The following is a 15,596-nucleotide window of genomic DNA, read 5'->3' as shown; positions in this document are numbered from 1 at the left end:
TTGCATAGCCTCGAAAGAGACAACTATATCAGGGTCCCTTCAGCAAAATCTTGCTGACATATGCAATAGTGTCTGCATTTGGTGGCTGATTATGGGATGGATCCCTGGGTGGGGTAGTCTCTGGATGGTCCATCCTTTTGTCTTAGCTCCAAACTTTGTCTCTGTAACTCCTTCCATGGGTATTTTGTTCCTTATTCTAAGGAGGAATGAAGTATCCACTTGTTGGTCTTCCTTCTTCTTGATTTTCTTGTGTTTTGCAAATTGTATCTTGGGTGTTCTAAGTTTCTGGGCTAAATATAGGAGGGCTACTGATTTTTGTGAGTTAATTTTGTATCCAGTTGCTTTGGGGAAAGTGTTTATCAGCTGTAGACATTCCCCAGTAGAATTGTAGGGTTACTTATGTATATTATCACATCATCTGCAAATAAAGATACTTTGATTTCTTCCTTTCTATTTTGTATCCCCTTCATCTCCTTCAGGAATCTTATTTCTCTAGATAAGACTTTAAGTACTGTAGAGAGAGTAGACAACTTTGTCTTATTTCTGATTTTAGTGGAATTGCTTTGAGTTTCTCTGTATTGATGTTGGCTATGGGCTTGAAGTAAATTACCTTTATTGTATTGAGATAAGTCCCTTGTATCCCTAATCTCTCCAGGACTTTTATCATGAAGAAGTATCACGTTGGATTTTAGTTAAAGGTCTTCTTTGCGACTAATGAGATGATCATGTGGTTTTTGTCTTTCAGTTTGCTTTAGTATTGCGTTAGTAAGCTTTCTATTGTTGTTTATATTCAGCTTCAAACCATGATGGTCAGATAGGATGCAGAATGTTATTTTGTTTTTGTTTTTTTTTTTAATATTTGTTGAGACTTGCTACGTGTCTGAGTTTGTGGTCAGTTTGGGAGACAGTTCCATGAAGTACTAAGAAGCAGATATAGTCTTTTGGGAACTCTTTCCCCCTTGCAGCTTTTATTATTTTTCTTTGTTCTGCATGTTTAGTGTTTTGATTGTTGTGTTTTGTGGAGAATTTTTTTCCTGGTCCAGTCTATTTGGTGTTCTGTGTGCTACTTGTTCTTTTATAGGCATTTCCTTATTTAGGTTAGGGAAATTTTCTTCTCTAATTTTGTTGAAAACATTTTCTGTGCCTTTGACCTGGGTTTCTTGTCCTTCCTCTATTCNTTTTTTTTTTTTTTTTTTTGGTTTTTTTCAAGACAGGGTTTCTCTGTATAGCTCTGGCTGTCCTGGAACTCACTTTGTAGACCAGGCTGGCCTCGAACTCAGAAATCCGCCTGCCTCTGCCTCCCGAGTGCTGGGATTAAAGGCGTGCGCCACCACGCCCGGCTCTATTCCTATTATTCTTAAATTTGTTCTTTTCATAGTGTCCCAGATTTCCTGGATAGTTTGTGCCTGGATTTTTTAAAATCTCTGTTTTTTTAGATTTAATATTTTCTTTGATGGAGGCATCCATTTCTTCTACTTAGTCTTCAATGCCTGAGATTCTCTCTTCCATCTCTTGTGTTCTGTTGGTAAAGCTTGCCTCCGAGGTTCCTGACTGAGTTCCTGATTTTTATATTTCCAGATTTCACTTAGTTTGGGTTTTCATTATTGATTCTATTTTCACTTTCAGGTCTTGAACTGTTTCATTCAATTTCTTTTAACATTTATGCTTTCATAGATTTCTTTAAAGGATTTATTCATTTCTTCCTTAAAGACCTCTATAATATTCACAAAGGCCATTTTAGGGTCTTTTTCTTGTAAATGAGCTGTTTTGTAATACTCAGGACTTGCTCTGGTAGGTTGCTGGGCTCGAGTAGAGACATTCTTTTGGCTGTTATTGATTGTGTTTTTACACTGACATTTAAGCATCTGTGTTTGGGGAAATGATAATTGTAGGTGCTGATCTTTGTTCTTGTCCTTGTTGGGTGGGCATTTTGCTCCTTGGTTTCTGTTGCCCTCTCCAGTTCCTAGGAGTGTGTGGAGAGTACGGAGGCCGTGTTTCCTGGTAGAAAAGTCTTCTGGGGTCATGAGAGGTGTGGCTGCTGGGGGATCCAGGTAACATGCATGTATTGGGAGCTGACACTTAGAAGTGGGAATGGTCTAGGAGGACACTGAGAGGGTCCACAGGAGGGAGGAAGCAGGGTGTTCTGCCAGGATCTGCTTAGTCCCTTGGGAATGGGGCAGAGAGTGAGGAGAGGCCACAGTAGGTGGTTTGCTACAGAGCTGGGGATGAATGAGACTGGGGACTGGACTTAGAGGAAGAGGTGAAGATCATCAGTTAGCCTACCTGCTTCTCTGGCCCGAGTGCTGCTTGGAGTTTTGCTTCTGTTTCCCTCAGTGAAGGCCTGTGACCAGGGACATATAAGTCAAATAAACCCCTTCTGCTCCAATGGTAATGGAGCAGAATTTTAGTAATGGTCTTTATCACAGCAATAGAAATCAAACTAAGACACACAGCAATAAGAAAAGCAGTGAGTACTAAGGGGAAAAAACTACTTCCACTTATGAAAAGAGCTTGTTAGTCATTGTATTCTTTTTAAAAATAAAAACTTGGGATGTGTCTATTTCTCCTAGCACTCAGATCTGTAAACCCCCATGGCCTTTGTGCTAATCCACATCCCTCTCCCCCCCCCCCCCCCCCCCCCCCCCCACTTTCTAAAATACTTTTTTATTTCTTCTTTTGGTGACTTTATAATACTAAATTATATATTTCTATGTCTAGTTCCTTCGCCTTGCATGATATCTTTTGACTGTGTTTTTTTTTTTTTTTTATAAGAAGAAATTAGCCATTTCACCTCCTTTCTTTCCATCCCATCCCCCAGTTTTTGATGATAACATTATCATTATATTATGACATTTTGCTTTTGGAGTCTGTTGCAGCATCCAGATCTTGCCTGTTGCTATTGCTCCTACAGAGCCATACCCAAGGCATTCACAGTGTGTTCACACTGTGTCTTTATAGTGTGAATGGTTCTGTCTTAGGGAGTTAGAAGCAGAGTCTTTGTGTAACATTCACCTGAGGCCTTTAGGAGAGGTTCTGATTGCTCCCCCATCCTAGCCTGCCTTAGATGATCTAAGCAGGGCTTGCAAAACAGTTCCTGAAAACCTGTTTTGCAGCCCTTACCTGATCTCTGTCCCCCTGGCCTATAAAAAGATTAGGGTTTAAAGAGACAAATGTTTTAGAGAAAGTTACTAGGGTGTGGTGGCATTATGAGTTCCTGCTCCCCTCAGGGGGTACTTAGAGATAAGCACTTGGAGACCTGATATGGGTCCCTTGGTGTTTGCCTGTGCCAGCATTGTGCCTAAAAGGGCTGGTTGGAATGTCTCGTGGTCTCAGATGGGAAACAGCTGTGGATTCACAGACTAGGCTTCAGGAGAATGCTCATAGCTGGTGGGCTGGACCTGCAGGAGAGTGTTGGCTCTGAGGAGTGGGGAAACCACAGGGAAAGAGACTGGGCTTGCACTACTGATGGCCAGCCAGGGACTGTGCCTCGGCAGGCAATAGGTGTCCCAGAGGAGTCAGTGGGGGCTTCCTTGGTGGAGAGTCCCCAGATGTGCTAAGATTGAACCTAATCCTTAGATGACTAATAATGAGACATTAGCAGTCACCGTTCCAGCCAGATGGCAAGCTGCAAAGTAGACACAAGACATAGGAAGAGGGACATGGGAGTTGCCCCCTGCCCTTCCCCTGCAGCTATGCTTGTTCCCCACAGTCATGAGCCCAGTGCCAGGGAGCCAAGCCAACATTCAAATGAAGTTCCAAGCTTTCACTAGGACACAAATACGGACATTCTAACCACTGAATTTTAATTATGAGGTCATCAGAGGTCATTTTTCATCTCACACTGGAAGAGATGTCAAGGACCTAGCCTTGAATTTCATCTAAATAGATGGAGGAGCAGTAAACCCCACAGAGCAGGCTTGGGTAACCCCAGGAAGGAACAGCAACCCATTTCTCTCAAGAGTCCCGCTTGTACACATTGTTCCCAGTGACACCAGGAGCATGGTGGGCGGAGAGCAGGAGACGTAATCCCGAGTCACTCAGGGGAGCAGTGTCGTGAGTAGCCAAGCCAAATGCATTACTGCTCTTGATGTCATATTTTCACAGGCTTCTGTTTCAGACCATGGCTTTGTGTTGGCTTCTTCTCTCTGGCTTAGAGGCAACTCAAGGAAGAGAATTTCATCCTTAGATCTGTGATCTGTCCTGTCCCGTGTGTTTTACCTAGAGCATCAGGCAGACATCCATATCTGTTCTTTTGCATGTCTGTTTTGGCCCATCGTTGGAGAGGATACACTGTCATGATAGGGAAGTGGTAGCGGGAACATGAGGTGGGTGGTCACATCCAGACTGCAGTTAGGGAACAGAGGGAGATGAATGTTTGTTCTCAGGCCACCGTCCCTCTGCTCTTTAATCTGTAGTGGACCCCAGCCTGTGTGTTGGTGATGTCTACTTTCAGGATAGCGGCTCCTCCTCCTCCCCTTTCTCCTCCTCCTCCCCTTCTTCCTCCTCCTCCTCCCTTAAACCTGTATAGAAAAGCCCCAGCAGAGATGAGTCTTCTATGTTATTCTCAATCCAGTCTAGTTGGCAGTAAAGGTGAACCATTAAGTCTATTGTGTTTTCCTTGAACTTTTGTTAACAGTCTCTTGGCTCTGGGGCTAGAGATGTAGTGTTGTGCCAGGAAAATGTTAGTGATTCCCCCAAAACAGACAGGAGCCAATCTGATGCATCTCAAAGCAGGGTCTTTATTCTATTTGAGCTAGCTTCCCCCAATCCCCTCCGACCCACCGCCATCATGCAGGATGGTTTTGGCGATGGGGGAGCCCTGAATGTCTATTGCGGCAAGGCTTTATAGTAAGCAGCAAGCAGGGAGTATATGTGTTCAAGCATCTCATTGGAAAGCTCCTGTGGCCTTGAACATGATTGGCTGGTGCTGGGAGACATATCCCAAACTTAACGTTTGCTCTCCTCTGCATTGGTGGTTATTTGGCAGGAGGTGTGTTTGTAACCTGGGGGTGCAGGTTTGTTGGAAGACTAACCCAGAGGCACTGGTCTTGTTGAGGGTGTAACCTGATAATGGTGTTTTTTTTTCGTTTTTTTTTTTGTTTGTTTGTTTTTGTTTTTTTTGAGGGGGAATTAGCCTAGAGACTGGAGGTAGGCTCAGGTTTTGTTGGGGGGCAACTTGGAAACTAATGCTAGGTACCAGCCTGTTAGTTTACCTGAGTTCAAACTCAGGTTCTCTAAAATGGAATGTGAACTTTAAAGATCTGGCCTCTTAGTAGCTCAGTTGGTAAGTGCTAGCCCTGGAGAGGTGGAGGCAGGAGGATCAGAAATTCAAGATCAGCCATCGCTACATAGTGAGTTTAGGCTAGCATGGGCTACGTGAGGCTAAGTCTCTGTCTGGACATACACGGACTCTGAATGTGAGCATTATGTATCTAGTTTCTTGACACACTTTTCTTCTATTTGAGTTACTTCCCCGAAGTTGCAAAGCTATGTCCCAGGGAAAGCATTCTCTTCTTCAACTTTTAGAGTAGCCAGTGAGGTCTTTTAGTAAAACCTGAAATGTTCATGTCACCGGAAGAGAAATCAGAGTGGCAGTGTGTAAAATGATTGTTAATATTCTGTATTTATTAATTCATGCTGGAAAATAATATGGCAGCAGTTGTACCGTAAACAGCTAGCTCTTCAAATCACCATACAGAGACCTTTTAATATTTCAAAGCTGTCTAGACTGTCATTTAGCTCTTCTAAGCTAACCCAACCACCTAGCCTCATCCAGCCACGTGGCAAGCTAGCTATACCTTCCAGGCCTGTCATCACACCAGTCTCTTCCCATGTCTCCCTGCAAAAGAAATTACTCCTTCTTCTCCCCAGACTTCCTTTTTCCCTCCCAGGGGGACAAAAAGTGGAAAGTTTTACTTTCCACTTCCTGCCCAGCAAATTGGCCGTCAGTTTTTTATTAATGCCAATCAGAGAATGAATGCCTTAGGTAGGTGAGGAAGGACAGAGACATAACTTCACACAGCATACCCTAACAGCAGTGAACTCTTAACTTGAAAATACATCTTTTTTTTTTTTATTTTTTGTAGGAACGATCTTTGATTGGGGGAGGGTTCACCAATCTTTCCTGGCCGCGGTCTTCCTCATGGCTGCCAGCAGGTTGCTCAGCTCCTCCAGCTTTCTCTAGGTGCGGAAGTGCGTGGCCCCACCTTCTTCTTGATGAACTTGCGTGAGCTCTTGTTCTTGGATACTTTGAGAAACTCCATGGCTCGCTGCTCGCTCGTACAGCACGAAGCCTCACACCTTCTGGATCATGTCCCACACGAACTTGGTGTGCTTGTGACAGGGAACCTTGGCTCGCGCCCGCATGCCGGGACACCCCGCGGGACCAGGAGACCCCATGGGGGCAGATAAACCCTGAAGAGACCCACTTACCTCAAGAAACATCTTTTTTAAACACTGATTTTTTTCCACTATCTTTATGATTATTTCTTCCTCTGCTCTTTCCATCTTGAGCATCCAATAATCAGAAGACCCAGTGTAAACCAGGGCCACTTGGAGTCAGTCTCTCTTTCTCTTCTCTTAATTTTTCACAATTTCGGTTTTAATTACTTGTGTTCTCTATTTTATCTTTTGGAGATTTATTTGTGTGTGTGTGTGTGTGTGTGTGTGTGTGTGTGTGTGAGAGAGAGAGAGAGAGAGAGAGAGAATATGAATATGCCAGATCTGTGCCCTCAGAGGCCAGAGGAGGGTCTTAGATTCTTCAAGTGGGAGTTCCCCGATGTAGATGCTGGGAATCAAACTCAGTTCCTCTGAAAGAGCATTAAACCCTCTTAACCACCGAGTCTGCTCCAACCCTTCGTCAGTTCTTAATTTATCTTCTAGGTGTTCCTTTTATCTTTGCTTTTTCCATTCTATAGTAATATTTATTTCATAATTATATCTTTGCGACGCTATTAACAACTTCTGATCACCAAATCATTCTTTCCATAGCAGCGATTCTTGTTTGATGTGTGCTACATTTACAGCTCTCTTTGAAGAGATATGCGAGATACATTAATATATTTTTATTATCTGAGAAGGATGCTGTCTGCATTGTAGTGGGTGGTGCTGTCTCACTTCATCTGGAGAAAGGTAAAGAAGAAATGCCCCATCAGTTCCAGAAAGGGAGCCAAGAATAGATTAAAGAAATGACAGCAATATATAGGGCATGCCACGGGAAACTTGTTACTTTATGTGCTAACAGTAAAGATATTTTGAAAAACACATAAGAGCATATCTGACACTTTAAATATTCATCTCCTTCTTTACTAACTTTGAAACAGAGCTGTTCTGGTGATCCGAAGTTAGCGTACTAGTACTGGCTAGTTTTATATCAACTTGACACAGCCTAGAGTCATCTGAGAGGAGGGATGAGAAAATGCCTCCATAAGCTGTGGCTGTAGAGAGGCCTGTAGGGCATTTTCTTAATTAGTGTTTCATAGGGTGAGACTCAGCCCATTTCGGGTGGAGTCATCTCTGGGATGGTGGTTCAGGGTTCTATAAGAAAACAGGCTGAGCAAGCTATGAGGAGCAAGGCAGTAAGTGGCATCCTTCCATGGCCTCTGCATCAGCTTCCATCTCCAGGTTCCTGCCCTGTTTGAGTTCCTGTTGTGAGTTCTTTTGATTAAGAACAATGATCTGGAAGTATAAGTTAAAGAAGCCCTTTCCTCCCTAAATTGCTGTGGTCATGGTGTTTCATCACAGTAATAGTAACTCTAAGACAATCAATAAGATTGTATCATTTTGGGACTGGAGCGCTGAAGCACTTGTGGCTCCTGCAGGACCTAGATTCTATTCCCAGACCCACCTGGTATCTGTAGCTCCAGTTCCAGGGCATCTGATATCCCCTTCTGATCTCTGACGGGAGCAGGTGATCACTTGGCACACACATGCAGGCAAGATGCTCATACACATAAAATAATAAATACATCTAAATATAATTTAAAAAGATCATATACATTCACTATAAAAAGTAACTCCTTTTGAAAAAGTGTGTCTCTCTCTGTGTGTGAGAGAGAGAGTGTGTGTGTTTGCACTATTCCATGAGTGTGTGCACACTCCATGGCACATATGGAGGTCAGAGAACAACCTTCTACAGTCAGCTCTCACAGTCCACCTTGTTGAAGGGGAGGCCACTCTTGTTTCTGATGCTTTACCCCAGGTTAGGTGGCCCATGAACTTCTTGGGTTGATTTTCCTGCCTCTTGTCTCCGGTCTCATAGAAACATGGAGAAGATAGTAGATGAGTGCCACCACATCTGCCTTTTTACATGAATTTGGGGGATCAAACTCGGGTTGTACTTTAGGGTTTACCTGCTGAGCCAGTGTTCTCTCCTTGTCCCTCAAACTTCTCTTCTTATGGTATGGACACTTCGAAGCACACTGCAAATGGAGAGAAACCTAGAAAGCTCCCATGTATAGTCCAGCTATAGTAACCAACACTTGTCCAAAATGATATCATAGAGACTCCTAACGACTTCCCTCCTCCTCAGCCTCTGGATGGCTTTAAAGCAAAGCCCAGCACGTCCTTTTCATCTTTTAATGCCTTAGGATATAGTTATAAAGGACAGACACTTTATTGGGCTTGCTAAGCATCTACTCACTGCCTCGTAGTCACTGCTTTCATGGCTCCTTTGCTTTGATTAGAGCCAAACAACCACCGTGCATTGAATCTGGCTGATGTTTCTCTGCATTTCTGTAGTCCGTAACTCTCTCTTCCTCTTTTTTTTTTTTTGGTTTGTTTGTTTGTTTGTTTGTTTTTCCTGATGAAGAAACTATTTTTTGTCTATTTGAGTTATAATGCATTTTGTGGTGGGTTCGCCACATCCTTCTGTCCCCTTGATTCCCTGTAACTGGCTGTCAAATCTGTAGGCTTGGCCTTGCTCAGGTTGCATTTTGGGAGGCAAAATCCTCCCTCAGTGGTGGCTCACATTGTTGCCAGTGAGTAGAAGTCCCTGAACTGTTGATCCCACACTGGGTCCTGGAAACTCTCTATCCTAGATGCCAGATAGGTGTCTTTGAAAAGGACCTGTGTCTATATGAGGGAGCCACACACTGTAACTTGTCATGGGTGCTTTGTGGGTTATCTGAATGCCCCAACAGTTCTCCTTAGAAATGATCACTGTTTTAATCACATTTATTTTCTTCTTTCACTACCAGCTTACCTGTTAAACCCTCCCAGAAACCCTGTAACAGTAGGAACATTGGGAAATGCTGAGCCACTACATGATCATTTATTGAGCACATGGCTCTGGCAGGCTTGGTTTTAGGCACATAGGTAGAAGCGGACTCCTTGGGTTTTTATTGGTTCTTTTCTGGTGTCAGGACTATCCAGATGTCACATGAAATACTTGACCAATGTGAACTGATTGGTTACTGGGATATACAATATTGTCTGCTCATTTTTCTTTCTTTCCCTTTCTCCCTCCCTTCTTCCCTTCTTTCTTCCCTCCTTTCCCCTCTGCCCTCAGTTTTTCATAGTTTAGAACTTTACATATATCAGAGCACAAAGCATATATGCTTTCACCCACTTGGATGCTGCCGAGCTCATATCACCACATGTATCAGTGGCCTGCTCCTGGTCATTGCTGGCCTTGACTCTACTGGGGGCCCCTTACTATGACTGAATCATCGATGTGTTTAAAGTCAATAGTGTTTCACCAAGCTTGTTTTATTTTATGGTGGCTTCCTCATTAGACTCAATCAATTTAACAAAAGAATTTATTTTTATTTTATGTGTATTGGTGTTTTGCCTGTGTGATGTTGTCAGATCCTGGAGTTACAGACAGTTGTGAGCTGCCGTGTGGGTGCTGAGAATTGGGTAAGGGTCTGAGCTTAAAGATTAGAAAGCATGGGTCATATACAGGAAACGTGGAGAAGTCACGTCATGCTCCTAGCACAAAACAAATGGCATAATTATAATACGGCCTGAGGTTAAGGAAGGGACAGTTCCAAGCACTCATGCATGCTGTGGGGACCATATTGTTTCTGTCCTCTCAACCTAGAGGAGGGGCATGGGGCTGTGGCCAGCATGTGAAAGCCAGCATCCTGGGCAGGAACCCAGAGAGGGCCTATGGCTTTCCATTGGGGGCACAGCTGGCCAGAGCTGTAGAGAAGGATCCAGAAGATCAGTCCTGCACCACGCCTTGCTTTTCTCCCTCTGGTCTTCTGACAGGGTTTCTCCATGACCAAATTGAACTGGAGGCCAAAGGCAAAGAAATCCCTTCCTGTAGCCACAGGTGGAGAGGAAGAGGGAGTGGAGAGGGGAGCTGGCTAGGGACATGGACAGGAGTTCTATACAGATGCCCATGGCCACATGTTCAGTGAGGTCCAATGAAGGCATTTTGAAAACAGCATGCCTGCTGGTTACATTCACCACTTGAGTATCCTTTCCAGTTGACTTCATTTCAGGTGTGTCACAGACTATGGAATGAAAGGCTGGCACCAGGCCTAGTGAAATTCTTGTAAAACTCGGTTTGTACTAACAAGCTCCATCCTCCAAAGAGGGGATGTCCTTTATTATTGATTGATTAATTGATTGATATAATAGCAGAATTATAATATGGCCTGAGGTTAAGAAAGGGACAGTTCCAAGCACTCATGCATGCTGTGGGGACCACTATTGTTTCTATGTAGACCGGGTTGGTTGGGAACTTGCTATATAGACCAGGTTGGCCTTGAACTCACAGAGATCTACTTTCCCTGCCTCCCAAGTACTGGGATTGAAGGCATGTATGCCACTATGCCCAGTTTTTTTTTTTAAACAGTAATAAACATGTTTGTGCAGTATTTTTCAAAGGACCTTAAGATAGGAAAATTTGCAGGTCACATTAATTTCTTGAGCTTGATAAGGACAAAAATACATTTAACAGAAAAGTAAACCTTACAAGAGTTTCCCAGGGTTTTGCAACAAATAAGTGGGCCTGAGTTTGCATTGGATCCTAGCCCCAAATTTCGTATTTCTTTAAAGAAAAACCCTATATGTACTTTCTGTAAAGAGAAACTCAAATCATCTGCAGAAATATTTTTAAAGGAAAGACTGATTAAAATAAAGAGACACAAGAAAAAGTTCTTTTTTCCAGTGTTGCTGGGTGGCTTTTGTGGCATTGGCATTTGTCATTCACAGCTGATGTTTTCCTAGTGTTTGTTGGTGGCACAACATCAGTGACAAAGTGGACGGACATTCAGGTCTTGAAGGCCATACCATGATACCCAGGGTAAAGCTGGAGGAGTCCAAACAGAAGGTTCCTGTGTCCCTTATAAGCCAGAAGCTGCCTCTGAAAGGGGAGCCCTCTTGGTTTGTGTAATGTATTTATTTGCTCCTGACTGCACTAGGGTAACTTGGATGACCATTAACTAAAGAGTTTGACTTGAGTTTATTTGTTTCTTTTTAAGATTTATTTATTTTATATGAGTACACTGTAGCTGACCTCAGACACACCCGAAGAGGGCATCAGATCCCATTACAGATGGTTGTGAGCCACCATGTGGTTGCTGAGCATTGAACTCAGGTTCTCTGGAAGAGCAGTTAGTGCTCTTAACCCCTGCACCATCTCTCCAGCCCCTTGACCAGAGTTTTAAGGATGCTGCTGCTGATAACCCCTGTGCAGTAAAACCCAGCCCTGAATGTTCAGGGAGCTGTGCTGGCTGTTAGACCAATCACCCTTGTTGCCACCATCCCTGGCAAGCTGTTGGACATTTCTGTCATTCCTGAGAAGCCCCTAGACTTTGTTTTCTATCACCCAGGCTGATTTTATGTCGTAAACGTCATGCAGTTTATATCACAGCATCTCTTTCATTCAGTGTCTTGGCTTTGACCTTTGTTCAGTTGCCTTTGCATCCATTGTGCCTTCCTTCCTGTTGCTCAGATATTCCATTGTTTAAGTAAACTGTTAAATATTCATTTTGCTCCATTTTTTAAATAAAAAATTAAAGCATTTAGATCTTAGAATGCTTGAGAATCTGTTTACATTTGTTTCTATTTTTCTATTGCTTGTTTGTTTGTTTGTTTGAGACAGGGTCTCATTATGTAGCTTTGACTGCCCTGGAACCTACTATGTGGGCTAGGCTGGCCTCAAACTCACAGAGACCTGCCTGCCTCTGCTTCTTAAGAGCTGGGATTAGAAACATGTGCCACACTACGCCTGGCTGCAGTTATGATTTTTAAAACCTACACAGAGGATCCTAAACTGACTTGCCTCTGTTGTTAGCATCTAACTACAGTAAGACATACTGGTTACAAGCTAGAATCAACAGCGGTACTGTATTATCAAAGACCCCGTTCTTTAGATTCTGTAAGTTAATAATCTCTCCTCAGCTTCTATCTGGGATCCTGTCTTAGTCAGGGTTTCTATTCCTGCACAAACATCATGACCAAGAAGCAGTTGAGGAGGAAAGGGTTTATTCGGCTTACACTTCCATACTGCTGTTCATCACCAAGGAAGTCAGGACTGGAACTCAAGCAGGGCAGGAAGCAGGAGCTGATGCAGAGGCCATGGAGGGATGTTCCTTACTGGCTTGCTTCCTCTGGCTTGCTCAGCTTGCTCTCTTATAGAACCCAAGACTACCAACCCAGGGATGGTCCCTCCCACAAGGAGCTTTTCCCCCTTGATCTCTAATTGAGAAAATGCCTTACAGTTGGATCTCATGGAGGCATTTCCTCAACTGAAGCTCCTTTCTCTGTGATAACTCCAGCTGTGTCAAGTTGACACACAAAACCAGCCAGTACAGATCCCACCCAGTGGACCACATTACACAGCTGCCAAGTCTGCCAATGCTCCCCGCCTCCTGACTGAGGAAGCTTCTCAGGGCTCCCTTGTCCCCTTGGATAACATTGAGAGATTTGAGGGATGCTTAGTATGGGTTTTGCAAGATTGAGATTGTACTCAGGATCAGATGGTGGAGGCTATTGGGGAGGAGGGGGTTGAGGAGGAGGAAGAGAATGGGGTGGGGGTGGGGTGTCACAGTTGCAAAGTACTATTCCCAGTTGACCTTTTCAGGATCCCATGCTGCTGACAAGATGTCTCCTGGTGGACGGAGTGTGTTGGTTTCTCTGATGGGAAGTTCTTTGCCTCCTGCTTGAGAGCTGTATGTTTTTGGAAGAAAGTCACTCTGGGCAGCTCACAGGGAGTAGAGACAGGAGGATGAAGTATCTTCATGAATTACTGGGGACACTTTTACATAGGAGGCGTAGATTTAATTTTTAGGAAATTGACTTTTTTCCCTAAGTGATGGGACTTAGGGAAAAGTCTGTTTATATAACAATGTCTAAATGTTCCTTACCTTCAGTGACACTTGGCATTGTCAGCCTTGAAAATTTAACCATTCAAGATGGTGTGGGGTAGTATCTCATTGTTTAACTTCTATTCATGATGACTAATAATGTTGAACACCTTTTCATGTGTGTGTGTGTGTGTGCCTGTGTCTGTGTGTATGTGTGTGTGTGTAATTTTTGTGGGTGTCTTTTGCCTACATTCTTTAATTGGGTTGTCATTTCCTTACTGATGTAAATATTTTTTTCTATGATCTATCATAAAAATATTTGCTATAGGGCTGGACACATAGCTCAACTGGTAAAATGTTGGGATTGTTTCTAATGCTTTGTCTTATTTTGGCTCCCCCAAAGCCCTGCTTCCAGAACTGAGGGTCTCTGCCCCCAGCTGCCTTTGATTGATAATAAGGAATTGCCATACAGCCAATGGCTGGGCAGAAAGACAAAAAACCGGGACTTTTAGATTGTGAGGGTCCACAGGCATGAAAGAATCCAGGAAAGTGGCCCTAGAGGCTGCTTTCCGGTTGGGTCTTGGGTAGCAGAGATGAAATACAGATTTTAAAAGAATTAACTCAAGAATACTGGAGGGGGATGTGTTTGTTAGTTATAGGGAGGTTTAGAAATGCCCAGCAATTAAGCTAGTCAAGGCATATCAAAATTAGCTGGTGTGTGTGTGTGTGTGTGTGTGTGTGTGTGTGTGTGTGTTTGATTCTCGAATCCAGAGAACTCTTGGGCAGGTGCGTGTATGCTCTGCTGGGAGCCAGAGCAATTTAACTAACTCATTGCTACAGTAAAGTGCGCACATTGCAAGCATGAGACCTGAGTTCAAGTCTCAGAACCCATGTTTTAAAAAAGAAAAAGAGATAAGAAAGAAAACAGAACTAGGCACTATGTGATACTGCAATTCCAGCTATGGGGCGGTAGAGACAGGCCAGTCCCTAGGGCTCACTGGCCAGTCAACCTAGACAAATTGTGGAGCTTCAGCCAGAGACGCTGTCTCACAAGTCTGTGGTATGCTCTTGATTTTATTAATTATGTCTTTTGATGAGCTTAATTTAAGATTCCACTGAAGAGTTTGGGGGTCTAATGTTGGGAATGGTGGGTGTTCATGCATTTCCCATGTGATGGTTTTAATTTTCAGTTATAAAGATTAGTGATTATACTTGTGGGGTATAGGACATAGCCACATTTTTTTTCCCTTCAAGGTATCTTATCTTGAACTAAAAGGAAATTTCTTTTTTTTTAATTTTTAATATTTTTTATTACATATTTTCCTCAATTACATTTCCAATGCTATCCCAAAAGTCCCCCATACCGCCCCCCACTTCCCTACCCACCCATTCCCATTCTTTTGGCCCTGGCATTCCCCTATATTGGGGCATATAAAGTTTGCAAGTCCAATGGGCCTCTCTTTCCAGTGATGGCCGACTAGGCCATCTTTCGATACATATGCAGCTAGAGACAAGAGCTCCGGGGTACTGGTTAGTTCATCATGTTGTTCCAACTATAGGGTTGCAAGGAAATTTCTAGAACCAAATTTAAGTCGTTTCTGTAGTCACACTGCTTGTGTTGCTAGGCCTGAAGACTGCAGACATATTACAGCTCTTCAAATAGTAACTAGCAATGCAGAGAAGGCCAGGTGGGGAGATTGCGTTACACCCTCGGCCAGTTCTGCATCCTTCTCTTCCCTGCAAGCACTGGCATGAATGATACAGTGCAAAGGGCATGCGATGTATGCTGCTCACATCAGTGGGGATGTCAGCTTGTGACAGTCACAACAACCACTGTTGCTGTACGATTTTCCAAATATTTGACAGTGACATGTGTGCGAAGCAACAGTGAAAGGAAAGAAGCCAAGTCCTATTGCAGAGGAAGAAAGACACACACACACACACACACACACACACACACTGTCCCTCCCTCCCTCTCTCCCTCTCTGCTTCCCTCCCTCCCTCCCTTCCTCCTCCAGGAGTGGCATCATGTGTCAGTAGGAATGGGTCTGGGGAACTCTTGCCAGCCTGACTTGAAGTAAGAACAGAGGCTAAGGAAGATGTCTTTGGTATACTGAAGCTTATGCGTGAACTGTCAGCCAGCTCTGACATCACCATCTGTCCAAATTGATGACTGTTGTTAATACTGATAATTACAGAATGATGTTTTACATCTGCTTTTGTTTTTGATAAGGTCTTGTTTTTGTAAATAATCAGTTCTCAAGTTGAGAGACATTTTTAATCTCGGAACCATACCAACACTGAGTTCTTGGTTGGCTTCAGGCAGTCCTTAATTAT

The 15,596-nt window shown here is 43.5% G+C and overlaps 1 protein-coding gene across 1 annotated transcript in view; it reads left to right on the top strand.

Moving 5' to 3' along the window:
• The window catches only part of Fam189a2 (family with sequence similarity 189 member A2), a 57,511-nt gene that overhangs the window by 19,844 nt on the left and 22,071 nt on the right, over positions 1 to 15,596 (top strand). The window lies entirely within an intron of this gene.

This window comes from Mus caroli, chromosome 19 (genome assembly GCF_900094665.2).
Source record: "Mus caroli chromosome 19, CAROLI_EIJ_v1.1, whole genome shotgun sequence".
NCBI lineage: Eukaryota > Metazoa > Chordata > Mammalia > Rodentia > Muridae > Mus > Mus caroli.
The sequence above is the reverse complement of the archived record's forward strand: the minus strand, read 5'-3'. Positions and strand labels throughout refer to the sequence as shown.